Source organism: Nuphar pumila, chromosome 2 (genome assembly GCF_984573655.1).
Source record: "Nuphar pumila chromosome 2, dmNupPumi1.hap1.1, whole genome shotgun sequence".
Taxonomy (NCBI): Eukaryota; Viridiplantae; Streptophyta; class Magnoliopsida; order Nymphaeales; family Nymphaeaceae; genus Nuphar; species Nuphar pumila.
Window position 1 is genome coordinate 107,734,982 of NC_143250.1, and position 23,249 is coordinate 107,758,230.

The window sequence follows — 23,249 nt, forward strand, 5'->3', positions numbered from 1 at the left end:
TCCTCTTCACTTCTTACATTTTTCATATTACAAATTAAATTTTCTCTTAACAAACTTACATGTTGATTTTATACGGCTTTATATTTGTGTTAAGGTTATTAATTGTTCACTTCCACACTCACTCACACCTTGTGTTTTTCTTGGTTTTTTCATGCATTTGCATAATCGCTTTATGCAGGCTTTCCCACTTCATACTAGCTTTTAGTACTCACTTTCCCGTTTTCGCTTTAGGCATCACTTCTTGTAATCATTTTGTTCTCTGATAACTATGCAACAAGCTTCCCACTGCCAACTGCCAGTCAAAATATCCATTGCAGTTCGTTAACTGGATAACGTTTTCTCAGTGCATCCTTCCATCCAGCGTGACCAAGTTCATGAAATTCACCACATATCTTTTGCAATATTACCAATTTTACCCTTGGCTTGCTGGGATGCACTGAAGTCTATGGTGAATGGGGTTCACACACTAGTGTGGTTCCTCACTTCTATGGGTCCCTTTTTTCTATGTTCTTCTAAAGGAAATTAAATTGCTAGGGTTAAGGACATTGTGCCCTTCCCAAGTAGTGCAAAATCTAATCTAGGACTTCTCAGCTGGAAGCCAATTTCTCATGGAAGTATTCTGACCATCTTTGTTGGTTTCATGCAATGCAATGCAATGCAATGTTGTATCGGTATCGGCCGATACCGAATCGTATTGTTTGGCCAACGATTCAAGTTAATCCGCCGATCTCGATTCTCAAGTGAATCATTCTGAATCGGCTAAAATTAATTAAAAAATTATGTTAATGCTTTACCCAAGATAATGCACCATGTGCATGGCTTTTGAGTTTTTTTTTTACGGAAAATGCCACAATTTGATGTGTGTGTGCTAGCACTGTTGTTGGTAATACCCTATAATATAGCATAAAGTTATAGTTGTAGGCATTGTTTACTCAAACAAGACATTCGAGCTACTTTTACTACTTTTTGTTTCTCAACCATTCACTGGATGTAGTTAGTGTTTGATATGAAACCATAGTTAGTGTTTAAAACACATTCCTTTCATTAAAACTTTGAAAATGGAAAAAATAACTGAAACTCCACCGTCTTTTTCAAAATTTTGGCAATAAAACATGCCCTTTTACAAAAAGTGGTTAGAACATGAAAACTTGTATCTAAACAAAATATTTTTCAAAAAAAAAAAAAGGACTCAATTATAGATCCTGTTGGATCAGATCATAAGTTAGAATCATAATGATTCCCATTGCTCATATATTTAACTTGTTTCTCAGAGAAAATTCTCAAATATATTGCCATTTTTTTACCCCATTTTATAAAATTAAAACCGAGTTAAACTCATACATGTTTGCCATTTTTTTGTGACTCATTCTTTTATGCTATTTTTCCAAAAAATATTTTTGAATGTGAAACATTTCAAATAACATATTCAGTACTTAACCATTTTTTAGCGTTTAATGTATTGCTAACTACGTAGTAAGCACATTGCAAGGCACTGCAATTTAGATTCATTTAGTCCATGTTTGAGACTCTCCATTAATTCTAAGAACCAAGGAGTCTTCTTCAATGTCCTTAGTTTTTAGAATCGAGGATTTTCAGCTTGAGCTTTGGGTTGACAACTTCGATTCTTCACCATACTCATACATATAAAATCCTCGTAAAGTAAGGAAAATATATGATAGTTCTGCACCATGATACCATACGGTGGTACACACTCTTGTTTGCATAGATACAGCTATCAAATGGTAATTCTAACAGTATAGATGCATTTTAGCATGGTTTACTTCCTATCATATAAGGTTTGTTCATGTTTAGTAATCCATAAGATTTTATTTTTGAGATTGTGAAAATTAATGGCTCACAATTCATAAAAATAAGGGTGGCCTAAAAATGATATAAAACACCATATTTGAGTTAATTTTAATGAACAAAAATAATAAATATAATATGTTAAACATAATTCAATGGTTGAATTTTATTTATAGAGCTTAAATCTATGTAAATCAAGTGTGTACCATCATAAGCTATGTAAATCATAGGTCACAGTGTTTTCAACTCAATTTGATCACATTGATGTGTTCACCATGTTTTGACCCATAAGGGCCAAAACTTGGATTGTCTTGTTTCTATCTAAAGATATAACTTTTTTAGTAGTCAAACTTTAGTGCATTGTAAGCTGTAGATTTTTGAAGCCTTTAAAAAAAGTTATTTACATGTCATAATCACATGATTCAAAATTCATCTTTTACTAAACAAACCTTGTACAACACATCCATGAGGTGATCAACAGAGGAAAAAAGTAAAAAAATATGAAAACAAGATTGATGTATACTCAATAGTTTCATGCATTCAATAACACTAACAGTTAAGCCCCAAGGGGTTTGATGCAGCGGAAGGGGACCTTAGCCACTAAATAGGTGACTAGAGTTTCACTCCCATGGGCATCAACCCCTTGCATATAAAAAGAGGCAAATGCATTATTTTTCTTTCTCATGCCGAAGCAAGGTGACTCCTTGGGGGCAAGGGGTGCACCATGGGTTTACACTGTCAAGAAATCAACCATATGCCAGACATAGCCAACGTGACTAGGTATCTGATCTTGGAGTGTTTTATTTATTCCTCATGAAAAAAATAACGTCAAATATTGGTCTATATATATATATATACACTAGTTGTATTTAACATTAGATGGATTCAACCTTGTTAAAATAACTAAAATACTCTTAAAATAATGGTATTTTTTAAAAAACACAGTTTCTTTTTTAGGTAAAAAGTAATTTGTTAGATTCATAAAATTATTTTTTTGAAAAAAAGTATTTGACTTTTCATTCTCTTTAAATTCAAAAGACATGCCATTAAATATGTATTTTCAAAAATATCATTTTAAGGGTATTTTAGTTATTTTAGTATAATTGTACAACTAATTTAATGTTAGATAAACCCATATATATATATATATATAGGGTAAATATTAATTACTAATGAAGGTACAAAACTAATGAGTAAAATTCATTTTTTTCTTAAAAAAATCAACCTTTTGTAGATCAAATATTAAGGATGTGATCTACATTGTTTGTTTAGTAAGAAACTTGTTTTGAATCATGTGATTATGACAATTAATTAGGTTTTTAAAGGGATAAAAAAAAACAACAGCCCAAAATGTGCCAAAATTTCATAACTCAAAAGATCATATTTTTACATCATGAAAAACACTATCCAAGGTTTGATCCTTAGCAAACAAACCATGTTAAATACGTCTACTTTGTTAGATTGAGTCGATACAACTTGCACCTATGATTTCTAGTTTATTAGTTTTGTACCTTTATTAGTAGCCAATATTAACTATATATATAAGATTGCAAATGGCAATGTCTACCAGAATTCTAAGTCAACTCCAGTAAAAAAAAAAGCACCATAGAATGTCTGCTATGATCTCACTCAGGGCATGCATCGAACTTTTATTTATGAAACATGTCAACTGTTTAAGCCTGCAATGCAAAGATTTCCTTGCTGTGACAACTAGCAATGGCTAAAAAAATGTATTTTTATGATTATTTTATGCAACTCAATCTCTCACCAAATACTTTGATAAAATGCAGCAATGTCTTAATCATCTTCATGTAGCTCACTACACTTTTTTATTTTGGTTTATGTCGGCCACTAATTCTTCCGTACACACCACGAAGCTTCCTCCAAGATTGCACTAATTTTCAGTATTTTATTTAATACGCAGCTCAGAAGACTGTTTTGCAGATTCAACAATTTGAAAAAAAAAGAAATAAAGAAAGTAAATGCTTGTGAAAATGCAAAAATTTTCACGCCTAAAGTTGAGGACAATAGTAGAAAAAAACATGAATCTTTTTTTTTTTTTAGAATAAAACATGAATCCTTTCTTGTCAACAAAAACTAATTGATTCTACAGAAAAATCTGTCCCATAAGATGAGCATGTTTGTTTGGTCCCGTGTCGTGAGAGATGGCCCGTTTTCCTATGAAAGTGGGTTTTTCCCATGGGTGTTGAAATCTACACACCCACGAGAAACAGGTGTGAGGGCCAACCTTTGTCATATGAAACCCGTGTGCTTGTACAAAAACGTTGACGTTACCCCAAACCATATTGACAAATATCGCCAGATTTATGAAAATATCGCAATAATATCGAAAGAAATTGCCTGGAAGTTTAAAACGGTAATTTCTTGCGAGGTTTTCAAAATATCGTGAGATTTGTGAAAAAAATAAGTACCATGATTTAAATGCGGTATTTACATTTTAAACGGCTATTTATCATGAAAAAACTACGGGCCGTTTGGATGACGTGGGGCAAAACCTGGGTCTGAGAAACTAAGGTTTTGCTTAAATCAGATTTTTGGCAAAGCTGATTTGCCAAAATCCAGCTTTATAAGGTTGTTTGGGTGACAAAAACTTGATATTCAGGTTTTTGGTTACTAAAAAAAAACAGGGTTGGCCATTTTTCAGCCAGCCACCGGCCGGGAAATGGCCTGATCGATGTCTCCTGGGCAACACCAGCCAGGCCATTTCCCGACCGATGGCTGGTCAGAAAATGGCCAACCGTCATTTTTTAGGAGAAAAAAAAAAGAAAACCCCTGGCTGGCCATTTTCCGATCGCTGGCTGGCAGAGCCAAAAAAATAAAAACAAAAATTTATGGCCATTTCTCGGAAGGTGGCTGACCGGATTATCATGGTTAAAAAAAAAAATGTTTCCAGCCTAGCCGGAAAATGGCCGAACAGGTATTATGCCAACTGGCAGTACCAGTCCAGCCATTTTTTGTCTGGTGCCCAGCCAGAAATGACTGGTCTGCACTCCTGGGTGGGGTTTGTAATAACCCCTCATTCAATGAGTCTGTATCAGGTGCAATCACATGGCACAAATTTTGTGCATTAAGCACCTGATCGCCCTCCATCAGGCCTTGAGCCCCACAACTGAAAGGCCTGTCCCTAGGATGGAGAGTGATTAGGTGCTTAATGTACAAATATTTGTGCAATCATATTGCACCTGATCTTTTCACTCCCTCAATAAACTGGGTTTCCAACCCAATGAGAGGGATTTTTTTACTTAACTGGGATTTGGCAAAAACTCAACTAAGTAAACAAGTTTTGGTGTCAGCCAAACAAAAAAACTCGGTTACTAACTGGGTTTTCACCCGAAACCAGGTTTCTAACATAGTTTTGGGTGTCATCCAAACGGTACAAACAATTGTCTTATGTACAAATACTGCATCATATGTGAATCATTGGTTTAATCCAAACCAGCTTGGGATCCACAAGCCCTAAATCAAATATGGCACGAGCCACATGATGACTCAAGTGGCACTAACTTTACAATTTTCTCCCAAAAAGAGTCTCTATTTGGGAACCAACAATATATATATAAAGCAAGTCAGACCCACCAGTTATACAACCATACCATTGAGTTTTGAACTTGGAGCGTCCACTAGCCGTACCATTGGGCTTTGAACGTGCAATCGTCCCAACACAATATGTGGATTTGGTAACCAACGATATATGTTACTTCTGACGGTTTATACATTCTACTGATATGATGGATTTTTTTAGTGTAGCTTCGTTCCTTCAATTACAAATATTCGAATCTTGGTCTCTCTTTTTTTTTTAATAGGCAAGCTGGGTTAGGCAGACACCCACCAGTCATACAACTGTATCACTGGGATTTGAACCGGAGATGTCCCAACAAAAAGTGACTTGCACTAACTGCTCCTAAGTATCATCTATTCCTTTTCAAACACACGGAGTAGACTCAACTCAACATGACTTTGCTCAACTTTATAAAATATTTCTTCACTCCATGAGCACTGATATTAGATAAATGTATACCAAAATTTTAATCAGTAAGGCTTCTGGTCTACGGACGGCATAAATGTTCGCTCTCCCCCATATTTAACGTATTGAAATTAGGGCTGTCAGTGGGTCTGGTTTGTGTTAGATACCTGACCCAACTGAGAAACTGAATATCTAGGTATAGAGATTAAATACATTAGGTCGATGCAAAAGGGTACCAATAACAAGAAATCCATGGTGATGAACTAATTAATAAATAGCTCAAAAAAAAGATGAACTAATTAATAAATATAATAGCATGTCCTTTCAACTAAGGCTTTAAAGCTGATGTTCTCGTATATATATTTATTTACAGTCACAGTATTTTTTTTAATTCAAGTTATTTATATGTACACTATTTATATGTTGACTTGCTTAACTAGTATGGGCTGGCATCACATTTGTGGTTTGCAAACCACACAATATCTTAATGCAGCTCTGTGACATTTGGAACCTGGTGGGTTTGGGTTATGTCCAAGTTTGATTGAATCCATATCTGATCCTCGTAGCCCAGTCCTGAATTAGAAGAAGAGGCCATTTTTTTATGCAGTGACGCTGTATGTGCAGCGCCACTGACAGCAACCCATCTCAACATTTTTTGAGATGGAGACTGTCCATCTTGAGAAATGCCAAGATTGGGTGGCTGTGTGGGCGATGCATGATGCAGCGCATCTGCATTTTATGTGATCTATGAGAAATCTCTCTCTCTCTCTGAGTGTTAAAGATGTAGAGTTCAGATTTGGATTGGATGTGTTCAATACCAGATCCAATTAGTCAGTTGTTGCCTAAAGAGATTCGGGCACGGATGTGGTCAATACCAGATCCAATTAGTTCAGTTGTTGCCTAAACAGATTCGGACTCGGATGGTGAAAAACTCATGGCCAATACATTTTTTTTACATGTAAGTGGATTCGGATATCCATCAAATCCACATATCCGTCATCAAATTCAGTAGCAAAAAACCAAACCACATCCAATTATAATCAGATATGGATTTGGTTGGTCTAAACAAAATCGGATTCGGTAGCAAAAAAACATAACCATATCTAGATATGGTTTTGGTTTGACTAAACAAAGTCAGATTCAGTCGCGAAAAACCAAAACCATGTTTGCATCCAATTGTAATTGGATATGGTTTTGGTTTGACAAAATGAAGTCAGATTTGGTCAGATATCAGATAATATCCGATTCATTGACTTCCCTACTGTGTGTATTTTCTTGTTGGATCCATGTTAGGTCCGGGCTCGTGTCAAAGTTGCAATACCAATCAAGACCCAGGTATGCATCTAGTTGGATGAAGAGAGGTCCATCCAGCATCCACTTTGATCCATGTCACTGGACTCAATCCATTATAATTAGTTTTTTATGCAGCGGTGCTGCATGCTTATGACCATCCGTCCCAACATTTTCCAAGATGGACATCCCACCCATCTCAAGAAATGTCAAGATGGGAGAGGCTGTCTGCTGTCAAGCAGATCCCTGCATGCCCACCATGCAGCGAGACTTCATATAATGTGAACACTTGTTATTCATTGAAATATTGCTACTTTGACATTGCAAGGGAGCGTATCCTCATGTGAGAAACGAGCACTATATGGACCCAATCAAACCGGACCTCGGCCCGGGATAGACTTTTAAGACTGGACATGCAACACGGGAAGAGATGAAAATGGGTCGGATATGGATTAACCGAGTCATGGTTGACCCTACTCTGAATCTGATTTTTGAAAAGTGGGACCAGTTCCAGATCATCAATTCAGACCTCAGAGCCTCGGATCTGGTTATGATATATGTCCTTGTGGAACTAGAACCATTGCAAGTGAGTTTGTTGTCTTTCGTGTGGAAAAGCTAAAATGTGTCAGTTAGACCCGATCCAACCCAAATTCAAAGATATTTGTCTCTCGCATTCATACCTCGATCTAGCAATATTTGTTTTCAGATGTGACTCGTTTTGGGTCTACTGTGCCCTGATCCATCATTAATATAGCCCGAATCTGGCTCATACCAATAATCGGGTTGATCCAGAAGGTGGATGGACGGCATCAATCATTTATAAATGAATGGCTGAAACTTGTTCTGAACATGAAGCCTGCCAAAGGCTTCTGGTGTTGTTAATCTAAGTGATGGACGGCATCCAAGGTGACTTAGACAGTTTTCTGTTCAAGATTCCTTGGATCTGATCTTCTCTCCAAACAACATATTGTCAGTGAATCGGATTTTATCCCACATCTGACTGAATTCTATTCCCTTTAGTTGCATTTGGTAAGATCAAAACCATATTGGATTATAAACAGACAAGGGTATGATTTTTAATTTTTTGCCACCAAATCCGACAAATATCTGAATTTGATGGATATCCGAATCAGTTTACATGTAAAAAAGTGGACCTGGTATGAGCTTTTCACCATCTGAATCCGAATCTGTGTAGCCAACATCCGAATTAGTTCAATATGGTATTGGCCACATCGGATTCGAATCCGAACAGTTTACATCCCTTATTTTTTGGTATTTTAAGTCCTTTTTTGTTTTCTCGAAGCTCCAGAAATTAACGGCAGGTATACAAATATACAAAAAAGATATAACGTGTAAAAAAATAAATAATGTAAAATACTGTAGAAATGAGAAGCCCTTTTTGTCACGTTGATATTACGATAACAATACGATATTTTACAACAAGAGATATTTTAATAACATTGCGTCTTTTTAACAAAATATCAGATTCTTACAAGATTTCCAATATCAGATTCTTACAAGATTTCCAAAATATCAAGCTATATTTTTGCAGATGGCGGGAAGATTGAAAGATACTTTTCCCGTTATGCAAAACGGGCAAGTTTAGGAGCCAAACCCAGAAGTAATCAGCCCTTTCCCCTTTCATTTAATTTTTACCCATAAATATTTTATAAATAGACAGATGAAGCCATAGAAAACCTCGTGTCATTTTCGTCAAAGACAGAGAAAAACAGGGAACCCCCAGATTTTAATGCCCATGCCGCCCTATCTTTGGTAGACAGACGGATCCTCATACGGTCGTTCCGGCGAGTCGCTCGAAGGCTCTCCATGGAGCACGCGCTCACCGTCGCTCGATCTCCGGCGAAGGCCTCGCCGTAACCCTAGCTCCGCCCCGCCGTTTCCTCTCTGTCGAGACGCCTTCGAGAGGTAGAGTTCTTCTTTTCCCCCTTTTGTCTTTGTTTACGCTGTCGTCGTTTTTGCCCTTATTCTCTTGCTTCTCCATTCTCCAGATTTGCCGTTTCTATCGGCCAGCGTCAAGACGAGGGTTTTTCCGGCGCTGCACGCGGGTTCCGTCGCCGGAGTGGACGCGGTTAGGGTTGGGGCACCCGAGGAGAAGCGGTGCTGGAGTCCGATAATCATGATTGATAATTACGATAGCTTCACTTACAATCTCTGCCAGGTACTTCTGCAACTGGAATATCTTCTCATTTTCTTTACTCTGCCGTTTTTTTTTTTGTTTTAACGTTTGATTTCGTGTATTTTCTTTGGTTTTTCAATTTAGATTTTAGGGAGCCAGCTTTCAATTTAAAATTTCATTTTTCTTTTCCCTTTGATATGTATCTCTTTAGGGTTCCCGGCTAATGTAATGATCTGTTTGGTCTTTTTTTATCGGTAAGTGCGGAATGGTTTTATCTCTCTCTCTTTAATGACGGATTTTCTTTGGTCTCGGTGTCAGCCTAAGAGTAAGCGTCATCTTGTGATGTTACCTAAGCCTATGGCTGGCTTAGGTGTTTTTGCTCCAAGACAGAGGAGTATTGCTCTTGTGGCCAAGCAATGTTGGATGGCCCATCAACCAGGTTCTCCTTGTGCTCGCTTGCTTCATGCTAAATATGGTGCTCTTAATTTATCTAATTTTCGTCATGGAACCCGGGGGTTGGCGATCTCGCACTTGCGAAGCATGTGGCTGAGAGCCTTATTGTCCTTCGGAGATCAAATTGGGGATGCAAGTAATTATGATCAGTGGTTGCATTGGGCTATTGCACCAAATGGTGCGTTCCACACTCACAAAGTGTATAGATCGTTGCTTCTCCCAGGGACAGATTGGTTCCCTGAGTGTGCGTTATGGGGTAAGGGCCCTACCCCAAGATCTCGGGTCTTGGCTTGGTTAATTTTGCATGATAGGGTTCAAACTCACAGTTATTTAAAGAAGTTGGGCTTTCAATTTCCAAGTTGGTGTGTGCTGTGTCAAGCTGCTGAAGAAACTACTTTTCATTTATTCTGGTCCTGCCCAATCTTCGTGGCCCTATTTAATAACATGTGGAGATCTCCGAACGTAATTGTCAAAGAGGAGTCTTTTGTGCTTGATCTGCTCCTAGGCCCTATTGAAATTAGACGTTGCAAGCGGTGGAGACTGATCTGAAAGACATGGTTGCTTACTACTTGGTGGTTTGTTTGGATGGCACACAATGATGCTCTTTCCGTCAAATTTCGGTCATCCTTAATAATCTTGTCCATAAAATCTTGGTTGATGTATACGCGATTTTACGTAAGCATCTTAGAGACCTCTCCTTCCGTCTGAACAACGTTCACTCATCGGTGGTTCCTTCTTATCCAGAGGATCCTGGTTGAGCTTGGCTTTGTTGTTTGTTGCTAGCTGGCTGTAGTTTCTTTTTCTTTTCTTTTGCTTTTGTTTTTCTATATTTTAGTTTTGTTTTTCTATTTTGTTCGGTTCATGGGTTCAACATTTTGTTGATCTTCATGAGTGATAATGTTGATCCTCTTTCGGCTCTCTCTCTCTCTCTCTCCCCTTTGTTAGTAACGCATTGATGGTGTTTTACAAGCGGGGGTGAGATCGAGATTTCTTTCTTTTTTCTTCGGTTGGGCACCACTATGGTCAACACGTGTGGACCCCACGTGAATCTCGCCGTCTATTTTGGAGATAGACGGTTAGTGATGGGATGGCCTGGCCTAAATCCTCTCTCTCTCTCCGTCCCCTATGTTTTTGGGTCATCAAGAGTGGACATGAGTGACGGTCCTATACTTTTCATTATTACCATCAAACAGAGGGCATAAATCTTGGAGCAAACACCATCTGTTCTGTCTCGCTTTGTCACCTCAGCGTACCGGGGAATCTGGTACTAGTTTGCTTAATTATGAAGCCGGGACACACACTTGGAGTGAGCATAATCTTCAGCAAATTTGCATATGGTGAATGTCATAACTCATGCCAATGGGAGGATTGCGCTACTATGTGGTAGCACTGGCATCGTGAGTCTGAGCCATGATTTATCTCAACCAAGATAATGTATACTTTGTACTTCACGTAGATCATGATCCAATTACATGGATCATCATATTTCTCTGTTTCTATCTATGTTGGATCCTGGTATTGATCCAGTGGCCAATGAGTCTCACATGGAATACAATGACCCACTTGAGTAGTGGGCTATTGAGATATGAACCACTAAGATATCAAAGTTTGGCATCATAGATTTGGTCATCCAAATATAATGAAACTAAATTTTGTACTTATTACTAAGAATCCTTGTAAAGACAATTTTGAATGCAATGAATGCATACTTGGACAAATGACATCTTTACCTTTTGGACAAAGGACATTCTACTCTTCTATGCCTTTTGGATTGGTTCATTCGGATGTGTGGGGTCCCGCTCTTATTGTTTTCAAAGGAGGCTTCTCCTACTATGTTGTGTTCATTGATGACTATACTAGATACAGTTGAATTTATTTTCTTAAGTATAAATCTGAAGTATTTGCATCCTTCAAAAGCTATCATAGCATGATCAAAACTCAATTTTAAAGTAAGATAAAAATCTTAAGAACAGACTCTGGAGGAGAACATTTATCAAATGATTTCAAACAACTTTTAGAGAATGAAGGAATTTTACACCAAAGATCTTGTCCTAGAACACCACAACAAAATGACATTTCTGAAAGAAAACACCGGCATATTATAGAGACTACAAGGACTCTACTTATATCTAGGAATGTTCCAAAAAATCTTTTTGCTGAAGCTGCCCTAACCTCTGTATATCTTATAAATAGAATGCCTTCAAAATCTTTATCAAATAAAATACCTTTTGAAAAACTATTTAAGTATGAACCTGATTACCAAAAACTTAGAATCTTTGGTTGTAAGTGTTATGTGTTAAATGACAAAGGAGACAAACTATCTTCCAAAGACATCCCTTATGCCTTCATTGTTTATTCTGAATTACAAAAATGATATAAATGTTATGATGTCAAAAATGATAAACTCATTGTTTCAAGAAATGTTAGCTTTATTGAAAGTGAAAGTGGATTTGAAGGAATTAATTCACAAAATGCAAATATTGATTACTCTTTTCTATTTAAACTGCTTTCTAACTATGGGTGTGATGATCGTTACGATAATCAAGAAACATCTATCGAGTCTTCTATTGATGGTGGAACATCAATGGAACCAATAGTATACACTCTGATGCAGAGCAGGTCCGGGACGTCCACGAGCACAGAGAGTACAGGCCGGGATGCCCCAGATCCAGCAACGCTCAGGAGTGGTCCCAGGTTCGGGAACCGGACCTGAGACCCGAACCCGGATCCAAACTGAAGCCCTTTAAATAAGTTGCCTAGGGTTTCGTGAGAAGGCAGAGAAGTTTCAGAATTGACAACCGCAGTTTTTCCCTTTCCAGCATTTCTTTATTTCTTTATTTTGTTTGCAACCTTTCTTCTGTCAGTTTTCCCCTTTCAACAACTTATTCCCTTTCTTTGTTTTCTTCCTGTCGGTTTAAATACATTAGGCTGTTTTGCATTGTCGTTGGTGGTATTATCACTTTGTCATTTTGTGTTGTTTTCTTCTATCAGTCTAAATACTTATTTACTGTTTTGTCAGTCGTACGTGAGTATTGATTTATTTCAGCCTAGTGCTATTGCTTTCCAGATCTACGACTTCTTGTCTTCTACTAGTGGATCGTTTTCTTGTAATCGTTATCAGATTCTTAAATAAAACTGCTGATATGTGAACCGAGCCTTCTGTTACTTCACACTGTCACTGCAATATTGATATTGCATGATCGCAACCTGGGAGGAGCCTCCAACGTCAATCCAGCAACCCGGGAACGCCGATCCTTTCACTGCACTACCAATCTTCAATGTCTACACCCAGCGTGAAGGCTGTGGTTCGGGTTCCCTCGTTGCACCAACGTGTTGACCTGATTTCCGTGTCTTACACATCTGCCATTGAGTTACTGTGGTTGTACACTTGTGCACAGGAAGAGCAACCCCCTCGTTGCCAGCCACTTTCGTTGTGTCACGTGCAATCCGATCTCCTCACTGCAGCACGTCGGCACCCATTAACGCGAAAGTTCACGCCACATCAACGAGTATCAACGCCAACACCCATTAGCGAGAGTTTTTTCGGTTCCCGCACTGCATCACACTCGAAGACATAGAAACCTATCCACTGAAAATGTAAATCAAGGTATTGAAGAGTCATTAGAACCTACCACTAAACAACCTGTCACTCGTAGATCTCAGCAAACTTCAAGGATTCTTGATAGATTCGTTTCTTATGACTCTTTCTCTCCTAAACATAGAGCTTGCCTTTTAGCCATTCATTCATACTTTGAACCCTCCTGTTACAATGAAGTTAAAGAACTACCTGAATGGGAAAAAGCCATGCGTATGGATTCAGAATTAGATACCCTTGAAGGTGCCAACACATGGGAAATTATAAACTTACCTCCCCAAAAGAAAACCATAGGTTGTAGGTGGATTTACAAGGTCAAGATCAATAGTGATGTTCCTTGGAGAGACATAAAGCCAGGTTAGTTGCCAAAGGTTAAGATTTCTAATTAATTTTTTAGTTGTTCGGTGCATAGTAACTTGGTAACTATTACTATTTACCTAATTAGTTGCATTGATTATATGAAAAATAGTGCCACAAAATGCTACTGATTCCAATGCACTCCATAATGAACTTCAAGAATCAAAACATTATCCATTTGGACACAAACTTAAGAGTTAAAAACACACACATAAAAATGTGAATGAATAACTCTATTCACAATGGACATTAATAATACAAAAAAGAAAGTTACATTGGTGAATGAATAAGTGTATTCATAATGGACACTAAAAATGAAAAAGAAAATTACATTTAAATCTTACTACAAATACACTAACCTAATACTACCCATCACTCTCTCAACCCTTACACATACACACACTTATTTATAGAGGAGAAAAATACACAAACCTAATACTATCCATCACTCTCTCAACCCTTACACACACACATACTCTTATTTATAGAGGAGCAAGCGAGGAGGTGGGGGAGAAGCGGAGAGGAAGTCCTCTCAATAACCAAAGGGAGAGGCCTCCCAACCGCTAGAATTTCTAGTGGTTGGGTGACTTAGTCCCCAATATATATATATATATATATATTAAAAATATATATGATATGTATATAAGGATATATGCTATGTCACAGGGATTCGGCTAGCAGGGTGCCGCACCCACATCGACGCGACGCGGGTGCGGTCAACCCGATCCTGGGTGCGGTCAACGCACCCAGGGTCATTTTGGTCCAATTTTTCAGACTTAAAAAAATTGCCAAGATTTTTTTTAATATATGTCACAGAAATTCTCCAACTAGGTGCCGCACCCGTACCCGATGCAGTCAACCTGACCCTGGGTGCAGTCAATGCACTCAGGGTCATTTATGTCCAACTTTTGGACTTTATATATATATATATATATGTATATATATATATATATATATATATATATATATATATATATATATATATATTGTTGCAACCCCGCACCCGGGTTTTTTGGAAGTGTCGCATCCCCGCACCCGCACCCGCACCCATGTGACATAGGATATATATATATATATATATATATATATATATATACGTATACATGTGAACATAGACATATATATTATACTATATACATAAGTATGCATATGTAGAAATAACAATATACATATATACATACAAAAGGATACATCAATCTTAACAGCCCCCTCAAACTTACATTGATTCACTGTAAGTTTGCAAATACAAATAAGCAACCCATTACATAAAATATCATCATTTTTCTTCATCAAGTTCTTCCATCCATTGCTTTCTTTAGGAGGTGCTCTTGATCTTTAAACATATGCTCTAAACTGGTCTTTAGGATTTCCAATATTACCAAAGCTTGAGAACCTGAAAATAGAGCTCACAAAATATCTCAACTATACACATACATGTATCATAAAAAGATTTCGAAAAGATTATTAATTATATATTATAGAGAGAGGATGGTCAAACACACCAAAAGTATAATACATAGAAAGCATTTACTAAGACAATTTGCCAAATTTCAAAAGTTATTTGAAAACATATTAATTTTGAGAAATCATAAATAAATAATTTTGATTACTCGACAAAGATTTTAGAAATGCCAAATACATAGTTCAATTTTATTTTAGAAGTAATATACCTAAAAAGGATCACTTATGGACCACACAAACAATTGAAAAATAATATATTCTTCAGATGCTTAGAAATCAATATAAGTGGAGATGCACATAATAGTCACTATAGACACATCCAACACAATATGTAATTATACTAATGAAATGTTTAGAGAAACTTTAGTCAAACAAAAAACAAGAACATAAACATGAAAGTGCCTATTACTGGCTTACAAGGATAAAAGCACAAAGTCCACTTATATGCTTGAGAAAACACAAAAATAAACTTTTGTAGAATATGCAAGACAATAAATCATGCAATTAAAGCATTTATAAAGTAAGGTGCATGAAAATATTTTTAATAACCATTTCTTATGCAATAACAAATGGTTTTAGAAAAATACGAAGAGATTTAAAAAATCTCATATATTAAAGTGAATGAATTTTGCAAATCAAAACACTAGTTTGACCATTGCAAGCAATCACATGACTAGACCTCCAATCCTCGAAAATCAAGTGTATTAACGACTAGAACAAGAGCATAAACATAATGCCATTAAAGGGCCAAAGACACACACGAAGGTGTGTATAAACATCTTTTGTCTACATTTAATGACATTCAAAACAAGTGTATTAGCGACTAAAACAATAGCATAATCACAATATCAATAATGAATTAAAATCACACATGAAGGTATGAATAAACATCTCATGTCTATATATAATAACACTCAAAACAAGTGCATAATCATAATGCCAACAATGGGATAAAATCACACTAAAAGGTGTTAACAAACATCTGTTGTATACATATAATGATACTTAGGTAAGAGGCGTAAAAGGGAGAAGACACCCGAGGTAAGAAAGCTTGTAATGAAAACACACTAATGTCACAAAAAATAATATGAATTCTTTTGAAACACCATGGTTTCAAACAGTTGATTGTCATCACAAATAAGAAGAGTTATAAGCATCCATAATAATAACAATGGTCATATAAACAAATGAGTGATAAAACACATAGAAACCGAGGTAAATCACCTACCATATTGATACATACTTAAACTGACAAGATTACATGAGCACCAACTCGGATTTTCAACAACAATGAGTTTAGAGGCCAATCATCCATCAATCAGACCCAAGGCAAATTACAACACATCACTCGTAAACTTGAGAATTTAGATTGATAAGATGACATGAGATGCACATACAACTCACCTCAATGGCTAACCCTGACCCAATAACAAGGCTAAAAATAGATGCATTATATAAAATTCAGTAATGGACAATCCAAATGCCATAAAAAGGCAATAGATACTCATGGACATCAATGTCCAAATAGTTGAGTTTATATCAAATATTCTGATTTGAAAAAAAAAACAAGTATAAAATCAAATCCAATAAATTTAGGTAAAAGCCTTAACATACAATTAGTGCAATCATATGCACAACAGTATGTCAATTGATGTAACATTCTTCAATAAGCATGATATAAAATATCAATACGCAAGAGAGAAATCACAAAAGATAAACACATTTATTATACAAGAACAAGTCATGCTTATGCCATTCAATAAAGACTTCTTAAGGCATATACCAAAAAGAAAATCTTAATCCAACACGTGTCATTGAAAATAATCTTACTGAAATAACATATTAAAAAAGGCCTCATTATAAATTGATCATGATAAAAGTTCATGCTTGATCACATCATAATATTCCAAAGATAGTCCATACATACATTAAGAAATGTGGATTTTTAGTACTTTGCAAAACTCATAATATTTTAAGAATCCACGTGTTCAACTTGAGTGAATAACTATAAAGGTATTCTCTATCGAACACAATCACAATACCCACAAGGGGAACCAAGAAGAGGTGTTCCAAAAGACCACAATCACAAATCCCATAAAGGAGATACACAATAAGGCACAATATAAAGATATATTTTTTATTCAAATGAAGTGAGTGTGCAAAAGCATATATATATATATAATCTTTGCAAAATATAGATTTTCACTACACATTTTAGTTGTCATAGGCGATAGGTGGAGCCTAGGCAGTGAGCCCCTAAAAAGGCCTAGGTGGTGCCTTGGACAGGGTCTAGGTAGTACCCAAAATAAAAAAACTAAAAAAAAATATAATAAAAAAAGTATACAACATAAAGTCAATCAATAATAAGCAATAGACAAATAATATGTCGTTCAACACTGTAAAACAATTTTATTACATAACCTTAACCTTCTCAAACAAATTAAAAATAAATTAACAATTGAATAAACCATGGTTTTAAAACTCGCCGAGTCAACTCGGTGACTCGGCTGACTCGGCTCGGCTCGGCTCGGCCCTCCAACGAGTCAACTTGGCAAGCTAAACTCGTTCTGCGAAAACTCGGCCTGACTCGGGTTGACTCGGGCTGACTCGGGCGAGTTTTGGGCACTTTTTTCTTTTTTCATTTTTCAAAGGCTATGGGCATTTTTTTCATATGTAAGTGTTCATTTTTCAAAGAACAAATAGCATAATAACAATAGGCTTACCAACTTAATATAAAATCACAAAATTAGTAAAAGTCAATCAAATTTCACATGTCCATCATTCATTCCTTTTGGTAGCTCCAGGTAAGGAATCAAACCCAGTACCCCTCAATGAACATAGAGTGAATCCACTAATCCAGCTAACATAATTGATCCCTCATGCAACCATCTCTGAGACCTACACAATAGTTGGCAGCCAGCCTGTTCAAAACCAACAGCATAAAATGCCCACATTTATCATTATAATATATATACATCACAACATTCTCATTATCCAAAGCTTATATGCATTTATGTGCAGATATATAAGGCATGGTCCAATCAACTCTACATCAGAAACACACTTACAAATATCAAGATAAAGTTCAATGTTCCCAAAATTTTGCAAGGATTTTCTGAGGCCCTGCAACACAACAACTATGTCCATATATTCAGGATGTAAACCATGATCGAGCATGGCTATTAAAGTTCTTGAAGCTAGTAATTAAGTCATTCTTTATATATTGTCTTGAAAGACTTGCTTCTGCTTGTGTAGTTTCTTTAGTAAATGTGAGATTTGAATTAAGAGTAGTTTTACTTGATGTTATTTTACTTATTAATCAATTAAACTAGTAATTAAGTCATTCTACAAACCTTTATATGTTTAAATGACAATTTATATATTGTCTTTGTTTTAAAATCAAAAGTTAACAAAACCCGGTCCGAGTCACCGAGTTGACCCGCCGAGTCACGAGTCAATAAAGAACGAGTCGAGTTCCGAGTCACGGGTTTTAAAACCTTGGAATAAACAAACCATATAATTAACAATATGAATGTACAATACACAAAAAATAAAATTATATTTACAAAAAAATCAACAACAACAATAGACATAATACAAACAATAGACAAATAATGTGTCTTCTTATTCTTCTCAACAATAGACATATAATACATGTAATGAACAAATAACATGTCTTCTCTTTCTTCTTTTTCTTTTCCTCCTCGAAGAACAAAACAAATGATGTCTTAAAAAAAAAGCCTAGGCTTTAAAAAAAGCCTAGGCGGTGACAACCTAGGTGGCAAAATAGGGCCCCACCACCCAAACCTGGTTGCCTAGGCAGTGGGGCTGCACCTAGGCGGCGCTTTTGACAACTAAGCTATATATATATATCAAAACACAACAATTTGTACATACTTTAGAAATACTTATTTTTAACATAATTCCTTTCAAAACTTACCATACATATGAAAAACAAGAAGCCAAAGATACATACTGGAATGAGAAATCCTTGAATCTATTTCATTCGTTAATACAAATTTTTTCCAAGCCCTCGATGTCTTGCTCTGATACCATGTCACGAAATGATACAAATTCCAATGCACTCCGTGATGAACTTCAAGAATCAAAACATTATACATTTGGCATTACTTAAGAGCTAAAATAACATACATGAAAATGTGAATGAATAACTCTATTTATGATGGACATTAAAAATACAAAAATGAAAGTTATATAAATGGATAACTCTATTCATAATGAACAATAAAAATAAAAAATAAAATCACATTTAAACCCTCACTACAAATACACTTAACACACAAAACTAATACTACTCATAACTCATAACTCTTTCAACCCTTACACATACACACACCCTTATTTATAGAGGAGAAAGAGAGGAAGAAATGGGGGAGAAGAGGGGAGGAAGTCCTCTTAATAACCAAAGGGAGAGGCCTCCCAACAGCTAGAATTCTAGCCATTGGGAGCTAGTCAAACAAGTTTGACTAGGTTCTCAATGGCTAGAATTTCTAGCAGTTGGGACTAAGTCAACTTGTTTGATTTAGTCCCCAATATATATATATACACACGCAAGAAAAAAAAAAAGAGGCGCTGTGAGAGAGAAACTGGAGTATGGTTTCTCAGGGTTCTGTTATTCGTTGGTCTGTACGAAAAAGTTCTTGGAAGCTTATAAGTAAGGATGTAAATGGTTTGAATTCGGTCAGATTTAGCCAATATCAGATCCGACTAATCAGATTCAGATTCAGATGGAGAAAGGCTAATACCAAATCTGATTAATTGCATGTAATCAGATTCAGTTATGAAATTTTAAGGAGCCAGATCTGATTATTAATCGGATCTCGTTTTCTTTACCGAATCCAAATAATTGCAGTTAGATTCCGATTGGATGTTGGATAACCTCCAACCAGTTGACATTTCTACTTATAAGGATCTGCTGGGTGTAAGCAATTAGATCATATCATATTCTTTGTACAGCAACACACACAAGCTGACAGCCTCCTCTCCAAACTGGGGAATGACCCCTAAAATTGGGACACGCTGAAACTTGGTTTGGTGCAGCTACCACATTTAACCCTCCTGCTACTTATTCTTTGTTGCCAATATCTGAGATATTCTTTCTGTGGTTTTTATCTCCTGTTTCAACTCTGGATCTATTTTTTGCCATGGTTATTGGGCACCTCTTTCTGGTGTTGCAAAACAGTGTGAAAACAGTTGCAGTCGTTCTTATTCTCATTGATGGCTGCTGTACTAAACAAAGACCACTTAGCTTGGTTCAAAATGAGGTCATACGAGAAGGCATAACAATTTTGTGGCCTGATTTGATAGGGGGGCATACGAGAAGGCACAACAATGTAATGAGCTGATTTGATAGGGTTGGCTGCATCTTCTTGTCTGCTTTATACTGAGCTGCTAGGTTTTATGTGTACGCCACTTTTCAGTTAGAATCTGGCAGGTCTGTTTGTCTTGCTTATCTCTCACTGGAGAGATTGTGTCAGTAGCTGATTTTGGTGTTTGACTTGTTTGTATATCTGCTGTTAGCTTATTAATTTGGAAGACATGTTGTTTTATTATTGGAATGTTATTCCCAATCGATCAGGTTAAATAGATTCTTGACTTGTTTCTACAACTTTTTTCTCTCTACTTGTAACATTTTACCAAGTCATGGTATTGGGAAAATAGTCACTAAAACCAGAAGGTGCCTGTCTCATCTTGATAAAGAAAGCATTTTAAGCTGGTAAAACAATTCATAGATGTGTGGTCATTAAGAGCTTTTCAGATAAATACTGTCATTAACAAGTAATGTAGCTGCTGCTGTGTGTATGTATATTCATGAAAAAGGGTAACTTTGAACACTTGAGGCATCGAACGACATCGGACATGCGGTCGAGTGCCACATGTCCAATTTAGCGGGAGTCGTTGACCACTGCTAAAGGGTTTGAAAGCACACTAAATTTTTGCACTGCTGATAGTTCGTGCCAAAGTAACTTTTTGTGTTCCATTATACCTCTCTCTCTCTCTCTCTATATATATATATATATATTCAAATGATTGAAATGACTAAAACACCCTTAAAGACTGACATTTAGAGAGAGATTTGGTTTAAGTGGAAAACAATGTTCATAGCATCAATTTTTGTTTCCCTAACAAATGTAAGAATAAAATGAAGATGTTCAAGAGTAAGTTGATTGCATGTGCTTCCTATTATCAGGAAAACCACCATTCAAAAAATGCATGGCCATGCTTCGTATAAAATCATGATACTATCCAAAACAAATTGTATTTTCTATAATTTGTTAGAGCCTATTGACATCTATGAGCGTTGAGTGTCCATTCATTAACAAACTCATGCACACACCCATCCCCGCATATATATTACTTATGGAAAGATGAATATGGCTTCCTGACTCATGAGATAAGTCTGGACATGGTTTCATTAGTAATGTTATAGCTAAAGGTATTTATGTAGCTCAAGAGAATTCTTTTCTAAGGGCACGTTTGGAAGCAAAAAAGATGTAGGAAAAGTGATGCAAAATATAAATTCCGTACTGATTTTTCGACACTTTCAAACGAGAGACTTTTTTGCTGAGTTTTTCTAAAAAGTACACTTTTTGATAAGAAACGTTCCTACATGGGGGGAGGGTGGTGGAATGTTTCCTATCAAGAGAAAAATTATTTTTACACTCCCTACCACCCATCTCACCACATCTCACAAACACCACCACCACCCTCCTCTCTCTCATTTTCTCACTCTGTTTTTCTCATGCTACACAAACAAGCAAAAAACTTTCTTTTGAAAAACTTCTCGTAGCAAAAACTCTCATAGGCTTGGTACCCTTTGAGGGATACTCGTATAAAAAACTCTCATAGGCTGGTCCCCTTTGAGGGACACTGTATAGTCAAACGTCTATTCTCACAGGTTCTCAGATCCACACACGTGAGTCCCGGGTACTCTCACGTGTATGCCAACCTGATCCACGGAATATCTTTTGAAGCCAAGAATGTATTTGACATTTATGAGTAGTCTCTCTTTGTAGGACCATTGATCATTACCACTTGCTCCTTGTTTCATTGTCATTATTCCTTCCCTATCTCCTCTGGTTACAACTGTGGTGACCATGATTGTTCTGTACATATGTGCCTACCAAGGGGTCCAGTTCCATCCAGAAAGCATCATAACCAGTGAAGGCAAAACAATCGTCCGCAATTTCCTCAAACTTGTTGAGAGGAGGGAGAATGAATCAGAATAAAAAATTCCTGGTTAGGATGAAATGATCAATCATGATTCATTCAGAAGAAGAGGAGATGGAATCCTGGTTGTCAAGGAAAGCAAGGTGATAATGTCAGGAGCCATGAAAAATATAATCCTGTGATGCATTCTTCTTTGGTTATGCTGGTTATTAAAAAAAAAGCTATGTAATGAATAAAATAGACCATGGTATGGATCATGGAAAGAAATATTTCAATCATCATGTCCTTTGTTTTTCCCTTTTGACTTTTTGGCATATTGAGTAAGCACAAAGGCATGTTCATATGGGCTGCCTTGAAAAAAATATCTAAAAAGTGGTGACTTTAAAACCCTTCCAATCTCGACCCTGAATATGTGGTAATCTCCTGAAGAAATATAGGGATTGGAGAAGAGTTTCTTGTGCTTTAAAATATGTGGGGTGCCCTTTGCTTTAGCATGTCTGGATTATGGGAATGTGGAGCGGCATAGGGACCAGTGGAAGTACCAATTTTTAAATGGAATAGTGCACATGAAATTGCACGCATTAATGGCTTTGTGCAACAATTTCCTTTTTTTTTTCTTCGTTCCACAGCATACATTTTTCTTTATTGTTGGCGTTGATGTGCTTGGTGTCTCTCTCCACCCTAGCCCTGACTAGGGCCCACAGTTTTTGGGTTCTTGAGTCCACATGGGTACATATCGCCTCATGTTTCAAATCTTTTATTATTTTAATTCAGATACGAAACTTGTAAAAGGGGGCAGTTGCTACTTGCTAGAAGCTGCATTCAAAGAAAGGGACTACCATTATGGCGTTTTGAATTTATATAATTTGCCCTTCAAATTACAAGTTTTCTCAATTTTCTCAGAATTTAATATACGGACCTCTCTCTCTCTCTCTATACCCATTTGTTACAACCGTCTTAGATTTTTTTTCCTT

At 36.5% G+C, this 23,249-nt stretch overlaps 1 long non-coding RNA gene across 3 annotated transcripts; it reads left to right on the forward strand.

Annotated features, from left to right (window-relative positions):
- Window positions 1-8,860: 8,860 nt before the first annotated feature.
- On the forward strand, window positions 8,861-22,564 carry LOC149846618 (uncharacterized). 3 transcript variants are annotated; one of them, XR_016430544.1, is made up of 3 exons: window positions 8,861-9,007; window positions 9,091-9,260; window positions 22,234-22,564. It is a non-coding gene; the product is annotated as an uncharacterized LOC149846618 (long non-coding RNA). The 3 variants fall into 3 exon arrangements; XR_016430545.1 differs by lacking the exon at window positions 22,234-22,564 and adding an exon at window positions 20,288-20,698; XR_016430543.1 differs by lacking the exon at window positions 22,234-22,564 and adding an exon at window positions 20,413-20,698.
- Window positions 22,565-23,249: the final 685 nt, after the last annotated feature.